The sequence below is a fragment of the Melopsittacus undulatus genome, chromosome 6 (assembly GCF_012275295.1).
Source record: "Melopsittacus undulatus isolate bMelUnd1 chromosome 6, bMelUnd1.mat.Z, whole genome shotgun sequence".
Lineage (NCBI taxonomy): Eukaryota > Metazoa > Chordata > Aves > Psittaciformes > Psittaculidae > Melopsittacus > Melopsittacus undulatus.
In genome coordinates, this window is record NC_047532.1 from 6,077,538 (window position 1) to 6,087,678 (window position 10,141).

General features: G+C 49.7%; 1 pseudogene; it reads left to right on the plus strand.

The window, feature by feature from the left end:
* Window positions 1-594, plus strand: part of LOC101868568 (Krueppel-like factor 5) — a 16,128-nt pseudogene extending 15,534 nt beyond the window's left edge.
* Window positions 595-10,141: the final 9,547 nt, after the last annotated feature.

Consider the following 10,141-nt stretch of genomic DNA (forward strand, 5'->3'; position numbering starts at 1 on the left):
TCCTGCCTGGCTGTGCAGTACAGCATCCCACCTCACCAGGCTGCTGGGGACAGGGTTAGATTGGTGTTGCTGCCTTTCCACTCAGCCAAGAACTGGGAGAACCCCAAGGATCCTCTCCTGTTTCCTCTTCCACGGCTTTTTGCTCCCATTGCTGCTGGGAGCAGCAGGGGCTGCAAACCTGCAGTGCTCCAGGGAGAATGCTCACACATTTGGGAACAAAGCAAAAGTGTAGCTTTTTATTGCATAATCAAATTCCATTGAATACAAATATGACCAACCAAGTGAGGGAACCACTTATTCCACCAACCGTGTGCCCAATGGGATGAAGCCATGTCCTTTCCACTCAGCATCAGTGTGTTACTGAGACATTTTGGGACCAGCTTTGAATCCATGGGGATTCCAAAGGAAACCAAGTGAGGTTTAGAAGGGTAGAACCCCTCCAGCTTTCGGTAGGGATGCAAGCCTGAAAACACAGGCTTCCCCCACAAGCATATCCAAACCTGCCTCAGGGGAATGACATTAAGATCCTCATTGTTTCCTTTTGCCTGGGTAGTTCCTGATCATTACTATTTGGGCCACACTCCCCAGGTCTAAATGATTCTGTCTCAGTAGCTGCTAGGACATTTGTTACATGTCATTGCGAGTGTTCTGGTAATTAATTGGCATTTAATTAATTAAGGGATAATGCATTCAATTATGGATGCTTGTGGAACACTGTCACTGGGTAATTAATGGCTTCCTGCTGCTCAAGCAAAGCTGAGGCATTTGTGGGAAATAAATAGATGGGAGAAGCTGAGATGTTTATTCCCTTGGCCATGCGGAGACAGTGTTGGCTGTGTCCTGGTGACCTCTGCTTCTCCTGAGCCTCATTGACATGGCCTGCATGACCTTGCAGCACCAGGTACCCATCCACAACCCTTCAGCTGGCAGCAAACACCATGTGCAGTCGCTGGCAAGAATCAGTGCACAGACAGGGAGCACCTGATGTTTCCAGCATCACACAAGCAGGTCAATGGCAGGAACAGCATCTGATTTAATGACAGGTTAGGGTTGGAAAGGACTTAAGATCATCCAGTTCCAACCCCCCTGCCATGGGCAGGGACACCTCACACTAAACCATACACCCAAGGCTTCATCCAACCTGGCCTTGAACACTGCTGGGATGGAGCATTCACAACCTCCCTGGGCAACCCATTCCAGGCACCCTCACCACCCTCACAGTAAAGAATTTATTCATTATAGCCAATCTAAACTTCTCCTGTTTAAGTTTTAACCATTATCATGACTTGGGGCCTTTTTTTTGTGTCCCTGTTTAGTCCACTGAGAGAGTCCCTCCCCAGCATCCTATAGCCCCTTCACGATCCTGTGCCCAGGGCGTCTATGCCACCCTGCAGTGTGAGTCCAGCTCTGCCCTCGGCATGTGTGAAAATGGAGATCTGCTCTCACTGATGCCAAAGGATCAAAGCACCTGGGGTAAAATGGGCCTTGTGTCTGTCCATCAGCTTTTGGAGGAGAGCACAGAAACCCCCTGAATTTCCTGGGACATGCAGATACATGTAAATAAATTCCCCAAACCAAAAACAGCACATTGCACTGGTTTGAATAAAGGACAAATATTGAAGGATACAACAGAAGGAGTCCTCACTTCAAAAGCAGCTGTTCCTGGCTGGCTGGAAACACTGTGATGCTGCATATGAGCCCGGTGTGATGGGTATAAACATGCCAGGGTCTGAACTTCTGGGTCCTGTAGCAGAGGAACCTCCAAGATGGGTGATAACCACATCTGCCACTGTGACTCCCCGCTTCCACACCCATCTATTCAGCTGATAGACACTGGAGTTCCCAAATGCTTTTAAAACCCAATTCCCCCCAAAGGCAAAGCCCTCAGGGCTAAGGACACAGCCTTTCCCTTCCTCCCAGGGCCCAAGCAGTGCTGGTGGCTTTTGGTTGCTGTTTACCAGGCTGGCTGCTGTTTGCCCCACAGCCTGGCCAACCACAGAGCTCATTTGTGTTGGCTGCTGCCCAGCTCAAGAGCAGTTCATTTATCTTCTCCTGTGCTGGCTGGTTCTCCCATGGGCAAATCCTGCTGCTGCTGCTTGTGTTCACAACCAGAGCAGTGACCTGCAGGAGTGATGGTGCCATCAGAGAGCTCCAGGAAGGAGCGATGGATGCCCACAGAATGCTCCAGGAGGGATGCAGAAGGACCTCCAAGGGCTTTGGCTGATAGCAAGACTCCTCATCTTCCCAAAAGCCAGTGCATCCCTGCCACCAAGGAATCACTTTCAGGGCAGGGTTGGTGCTTCTTGTAGCTGGAGGCAGTGTGAGAGCCTGCCTGGTGCTTGCCTTTGGGTGGGAGAAGCTGTGACGCCCCCCGGGCACAAGTCCTGGGGAGAAGAGGCTGAGATGGGGTTGCCTCCAACTGCCCCATCCTCTGCAGTGGTGGTTGGCACCTGCTCAGCACCAGCAATGTCTCCTGCAGCTTTCTACTGCAGTGTCTCCAGAGCAGCCCTGGACAGGCCCCACGTCTGATGGGCTCCGGCTTGGCCCCATCCTGTGCAGCTTTGCTCTTATGAGCTCCATGTCTGTCCGCTGGGAACTGGAGGTCCTGAGCAGGGGATGAGGTGGCTTCACCCCCCTTCATAAAGCCTTTTGCTGGCTGCCAGCTCTGCCCCGTGTTTATCTCACACTGCTCTGGGCTCTCATGTCTTGTAAAAACATTCTCAGTGAGGCTGCATATAAAAGGAAGAAGAATGTGGATCCATTCTCCCCATCTGCTCCCCGAGGAGCCAGGCAATTCAGGAGCACTGAATGTCTGAACCACTTGTGCAGTGCGGAGCAGCTGAGTTCAAACATCTGCACCAAAGGGGAAGGAATTCATTTTCAACACCAACTATCATTTATTGTTTGAAGCTAGGAAACGTCATTGTCATAAATGTGGGAACTTCTGCTGGATGGAAGCTCTGGCTCCATGGACCTTCCTCCTTTTCCCACACCCCTCCACCTATACTTATGCCACTTAGGATACCATGCAACCCTCCCCACGGCCATGGTGAGGAGAGCTCTGTGCCCTTGTCTGATGGATGGGCTTGATGAGCACCCCACACTCCCCATTTTGGGAGTGCAGACACCTCCTGCTGCTCCCAGGGATGCTGGTGGAGACCCTCAGCACACCAGAGGGCTCATAGCTGGTATTTCCTTAGCAGCTCGCTCTGCCACTGCCGCTTCTTGTTGGGGAAGGCAACAGGGATCTTGATCTTGCGGAAGTCCTCAATGCATTTGCCCAGCTCGGTCTCCATCGCCCGTCGCTCCTCACTCACCACCACCATGGCAGGGCTGACCTCCACCCCGTTCTCCTTCACTGATGCATGGTCACTGGTTGGCCTCTGCCCCGTCTGCTTCACCTCCTCCAGCTTCTTTAGGGACTTGGAGAGGTCCAGGGTGTTGGGACGGGCTGGGCTCTCCTCAGGGGCTTCTGGCCATGGCAAGGAGTCTGTGGGGCTGGGATCCCTCCCCTCCGACCTGCCTGCAAGGGTCTCATCCATGGCCGGAGCTGGGATGGACTCATCACGGCTGCTTGTGCTGGAGGTTGCAAAGTCATCCCCACCGCTGGGGCTTGAAGGGTCCTGCCTTGTCTCATGGCTTTGCTTCATCTCCTCTGGGTCACCATGGGCTGGGGAAGGAAAGCAGAGAGCAGTGTGAGGAGCAGGAGCATAACCAGTCCCTCATGATGGGAGCACCTTGAGTGAGGCTGGATGCAGCCACACTGGGGTGCAGGTAGCTGGGCTCAGTTGGGCATGGGACAATTACAGCTTGGCCCTGTGGGGTGCTCTTGGTCACCACATTGGTGAGCTCTGCCCCAGGGCTTGGGGTGGGTTTGGGTGCTCCATCAAAGGGTAAGGGCTTCTTGCGGTCTGTGGCTTGGTCTGCAGTGGTGCAGAGGGATGCTGAGTGCAGGAACCGTCCGAACCAGAGTGCATGCGGGGAAATGGAAGAAGAAATGACCCAGCCTCCTGCAGACCTTGGGCTTGTTAACAGCAGTGGATAACAAGCAGTGATTCTGCATGGGAAACAGCCATTCCCTCTCAATTACCAGCTGCTAGGAAAATCAGTCAGGGAGAAAAGTCAATGGGAACTGCTAAGGAAGCATTAAGAGAGGCCTAAATGTGCCTCTCCTTGGGTTTGCACAGAGCAGTTTATGTACCTACAGCTGAACCCAGGGAGTGTTTGTGAATATCCGTGCTTAGCATGGACAACAAGGTGAGAGGGGTCTTGTCCGTGCAACCTTTCTCACCCATCCTTCTTCATCCCTGATGCCACCACCTCTGGTGTTATCCCAACAGTGACTGTCACACAGCAGGGGCAAGCCCCTGCTCCACAGCAGGCAGAGAGCAGAGGCACTGCCAAATGCTGCTGGTTTAGCAGAGATTTGGTTTGGAAGTGGTTGGTTTATGTTTGTTTCTTTGTTTTCCCTTGAAGTTCCCGTGTTTCTCAATACCTTTGGCAGCAGCACAAACCTTCCTGCTCTCCGAAAGCTCTGGGACAAGAGGTGTTTCTTATTGTTTTCATTTACATGGCTGGTTTTGGGTCACATCAGACACACGGGGACTTTCTTCCCCTCACAACAAGATCTGTTTTAATGAGCAGTGGTATCAACCTGGAAGCGGTTTTCATGGCTCCCTCTCAAAGCACCTAAAGAAACCCTGCTGTTGCACAGCTTTAACCCCAGTAGTGCCTCCTATTTGCTGATTCGAAGGTTTTCACTCATAGCATCCATCTGCCTTTCAGTTTCCAGCCCTCCACCTATACCCTGCGGCTGTACATCTACCTTTGCATTAAAGATGCTCTGGATGTCGCAGTAAATGTGGATTGTGAAATGCTGTTTTTTATAGGGTTTATAGGAAGTCATTGCCACCAGGATGTGAATTATCCTCCCCCTTTTCCCATTGTAGTTTTTCATGTAGGACTTTACACAAGGGAGCACACCAGGCTCAGCAAATACCTTTAGTAGCCAACATTTAGGCAGCTGATAACCATTGCCCAGTAATTTGTGTGCCCTAAAATACCAGCAACCACTGCTGCAACATCTGCCCTGGCCAGATGTGCTCCAGCCTTTGCTATTAGCACATGAAAAGGAGTTTGAGTTCTGATCAAAAGCATAGATCTACTATAGGAAGAGAATCACGGAGAGGCCACCCTGGTGAGACCTTTCCCTTGCTTCTCCTGGGGGAGATTTTGTTATCCCTTTTCCCCATGGTTTCTCTTCTCCTCTCCACTGCCCCATTTCCCAAGACCAAAGAGCTCTGAAAACAAAGGACTTTGTCTTACATGACCTGCTGGGATTTTGTAGAGCACATCTAATATCAGGGGTACAAAGCATTCAGGGCAGAAGTATTTCTGTTTCAAACTCCTCACCCTACACTTTGCCTCCCATGGAAGCAGGAAATATCAAGGCGGATTTTCTCTTTCCTTGAAAGCTTTCTATCAGGACAGAGTTTTCCCTCCTCCTCTTTCTTCCTCCTCTTGTCTTCATTTGACATTTACTTGAGCAGCTCCAGCACTGAAATCACTAGAGGTGGAATGGGGAAATGTCACCCGTCACTGAGCAGGAGTCTTGAAGGCTGGATTTTCTCTGGCAAATCTCCCCAGGAAGCTACAAGGATGTATCTTTGCCCCAAATTCGTTGAGTGATGGAATAAAGTCTCCAAGTTCTTATATTGCTTTAATCACCTTATCTGCAAGCCTCACTGCTGCATTCATGAAAGGGGATCTGAGGCACAGGGAGCATAAGCAGATGCACCCTAATTTATCCAAAGAGCCCATGGCTTAGCTGGAGACTGAATTCAGATCTCTTCAGTTCTTCTCTAACACCATTTAGACCATTCAAGGGCTGTAGCTGTTGCATTTGTTTTTCCCTCAAGCTTTCAATACATTTTACATCAGATTATTCCCATTTGAAGCACAGAGAAGTGAAATAACTCATTAAGGTCACCAAGCTGAGAACAAAACCAGGTCTCCTGGGTCCACCTTCCACACATTCCATACCAAACCATACCAGCTTCCTTGTCAAGGCTGGCTGCAACCTCCACAATGTTGAAGTCACCCTGCTCTTGCTTTTCCCATTGCCTTTGGGTCTATCTGAGACATCTGGTGGGCTGCTGAGCTTGGGGAGAGCAGCACAACATTGTAGACCCCACTGAAGAATCCCTTGTTAGAGCACAGGTTTGCTAAGACATTATTTCTATGCTTTGAAAGCACTGAGAAAGTGATGCTCAGGCCATTCCTGTGCCTCTCCAGTGCAGTGTCCCCTGGGTCAGTGCACAGCTTGGTCCAGCTCTTTTACAGGCACCAGTAGTGTAACCTCTGATGAGGTAGCTTAGGCCATCTCTAGGTAGCTGAGGGACTTTGCATAAAGGACCTAATGAGCCTCAATGTCATCTCTTTGGGAATATTCATTAATTGCCCATGACATTTACTTACTTCTGTTCTATCTCATTCACCAAGGGCAGGTTATCCCAGCCTGCTCTGCTGGCTCTCAGACTAACATCTGTAGAAGTCATTTTGCACTCACTGAGAAGTGCAGAGCTCAGCAGGTTTTTACTTGCTCCCCATACGATGCTGAAACACATGGTTGCTGCTGGCCAGGTGTGTAATGATTGGACCTGATCATCTTAAAGGTCTTTTCCAACCAGGCTGGTTCTATGGTTCAATCCCAGGCCATGAGTTCACTTGCACAGACACATGTGTTTCTAAACAGCAAAGGACTGGAGCAGGGTGACAAAAGCAATGTGGGTTTGCATTGGTTTTCTGAGGAAAGTCAGCTCCACGTTGGAATTTGCAGGATCCACCAGCTGGAATTTGCAGGATCCTACAAGAAACTTAGGTTGAGGAATCTGTGCTTAACCCTGTCTATGAGACCAGAGCTTTTCTGACCCCAGCTATTGGGAGGAGTGTATCTTCTCTTTCTCTGTCCTAGTGATTTCAAGAGTGTGAGCATCACTTTGGCTACAGTTTGACCTGGACCAAACCTGACACTGAAATGCCCTGGCTTCTTCCAGGGTATTTCCTTGCCATTTATCTTCCCTGCAGCTTTGGACAAATAACTTCATTTTCCCCCAATCTAAGCTTCCCTTGCATTAATGTGTCCCTCCATGGGGCCAGCCTGTGTCTGGCAATGTGAGGTATAGCTAAGGTGATCCCAGGACACCTTACAACTCTTCTTCACAGTGCACCTCACAGCTACTGAGCGGGGAAAGGAGATCTGCTTCATAGTCTGCTTTTATCATCACATTTTTCATTTGCTCAGACTTTGTGATGCTTCTGTCTGCTTTAGAGCATCAATTAAAGAGCAGAAGTGCCACTTCCGATGCAGCCCCATGGTGCTGATAGACGTCGTGCTGAGTGCAATTACCAGGCTCCTGCCCTGGTGAGCTGGTGCTTTGCAGGGAAGCACACACTGTCCCAGCCCCTTGCTGCTGTTTGGGATAGCATTTGCTTTTCCCAGTGCTTGACAGGGCAGGCTCGAGTGGTGGGTTTGCTTCTCCATGTGCTTCCAGATGAAGGCACTTGCTGTAAGGTCCTGACACACACAGGTCATTCCTGGGGTGCTTCCCCAGCCAAATGAGGGATCTTCAGCTCAGACTGTGTGAGCCTCAAGGATTGATTTTCCTTTCCCACCGTTGGCTGCAGAAACCCCAAATTCCCCAAAATAGGAAATGAAAGTCTCCTTTTTTGCATTCTGTGAGCTCACACCAGGCAGCCAAGCTATGAGCAAGAGCTGGGCATCAAAGGGGAAGCCCCCCAAGGTAGAAGCAGAGTTCTGTGCCTCTGAGGCTGCTTCTGTTCCATGGCTTGATTTCAACAGCTCTTTTTCTTCCAGTTTTTAAATGAAAAACCAGCAACAGCACATTGCTGGGAGTCAAACTCGGTTCTCTTGCAAGCTTATTAAACTCCTTCCCAGCCTCTTAACTTAGGGTGTTGTGGCACAAAGATGAGTGAAAGCAAGAGCCAGAAGAGCAAGTTTAGTCCATGTGTGTGTGTGTCTGGAGAAAGGAGAAAGGACCCAAACTGTTCCCTTCAACCAAAGTTTGCTTGCCCTGAATACCCCACATTAATTCTTTGTCCAAAGTGTTTCTCATTAACTCTTACTTGAGAGCCTGATAGTGATGGGGAGCCTAGGCTGTGCCCAGTAATGAGATGTTGATGGAAAAGATCGCATACTTTGTATGTGATAAAGACATTGAGAACAGCTTGGGAAGTGTATAAATGGTGGCAATAGGCTCACAAACATCACCCTTTCACCTTCAGTGGGGATGAAGGTCACAACTTCATCTCTTACAAGGATGCTTAGCTTGCAGGGCCATGGGGTGTGCATGGGCAATGTGGCTGCAGGAGACAAAATACCCTCAAGAGTGGTCATCTGTATGAAATGAGTGTTTGCTGTGTGCTTGTGAATATATTCACACACTGCAGGAATAGGTGCAATGTGGAAACGAATCCATCCTGCTAACGTGTGCAGGGAGAAGTGCAGCAGCCCAGAGCTCTGCGGGACTGTGCATATGAATGCTGCGTAATGCAGACCTCTTTTGCATGCAGATCAGTGTGCCTGTCACTCAGCAGTGACAGATGGGTATCTAACTCAAGCCACAGTTTGTTATACGTGACTCCTGTCAGCACCATTTGGAGATGGTGTTTCTGCAGTTAATTCTGGACCGAGCCCCTGCCGTGATCTAAATCAGCGCTTGCCACTCTCTAAACCCCTCGGTGATCAGTGACACGATATCCATCAGCAGGCTAATTGCTGCTCTGAGTTCATCCCGTCATGGGTTTAATCTCTATCTTCCTCCTTATTTCCTCTCCAACCCAGACCTGGCAGGAGCTGGCACTGCCCCAGCAAGGCGAGATGTCCCTGCCTGCTGAGGAAGAGGAGTGTGCCTGCTGGAGCCTGGGGCTGTCACTGCCTGCTCTCTGACCGCCTCCATCGCACAGCTATGGCTGTGCCTCAAATCCACCCCTGGGAAGCCATGGATATTTCCCAAACGCATCTCTTTGGTTGCTGTTTTGGAAGGATATGAGCTCTGCTGTCAGCTTTCAACTGTGTTTCCTGCTCAGTGTGGATCTGTGCAGTTCTTTTCCCCTTAATCATAAGTGGTGGATATTTGCCCAAGTGATAATGTCACTGGTTAGTTTAGCATCTGCACTGATCTGCTTCAGTTCTGGCTGAACTCCCAGGCCAGGTGCAACAAGAAGCAGCAAATCTCCCCATTCCAAGTGTCCTCCATCTCTCACTGCCCTCTCAGGCACAGGTAAGCAGAGGTCTTGTTTCCCCTGAGACTGGGATGTTCCAGGTCCTTGCAAAGCCCTTTCCTGCTGGAGAAGTCCCTTTGGAGGAACTGTGAGATGCCTCCTAAAGTACATCCATCTGAGGGGTGGTGAACGTGCACGTGATGGATAGCAGCATCATTGCACCAAGACTCTGCATGACTGCTCCATTTGGATGTGCTTCTCAAGTGCAATGACTCCAGCTTTATGGCAGGGATGGGAATTATAACACATTTCATTTTGGCAAAGCAGAATGAGAGGTCAAATCCCAGTGACAGAGCAGAGCCAGGCCCTTGGATGTCATAAGCTGCAGGAACTGAAGCCAAAGGAGCCGTGCTGACTTACATCAGCACAACATCTGGCCTAGGGGAGACATTTCAATACTGTGTGAGCCAGAAGCAGCTTTCAACAGGCACTTCTTGTGGATCCCATCAATTTGAGCAAGACCTGCCTGTTTCTTAGTAGGAGATAGTGATCAATAATGTGTATGGAAAACCCTTGTCAAGAGATGCTGCTCTGCCAAGAGGAGCAGCTCCTGCCCAGCTTCAGCTGCATCCTGGCTTGGAAATACTTATTATCCTCACTCTAGTAACCACAAAGATGCTTCAGCATATACTTAAAAGAAGGGTCAATTTGCTCCTGGCAGTCACTGGCAGGCTCAGTGGGTCTGTACTCTTCTCAAGCAATCCATTTCTATCCAAGATGTCCCCAGCCACAGAAGGCCATCAATGGACATATCCCTAAGGTAGGATGATGGAATTCTGCTTGCATGCACAGCTTTGGGAAGATTATATAGGAAATAAAATGTGCAGATGAAAAAATG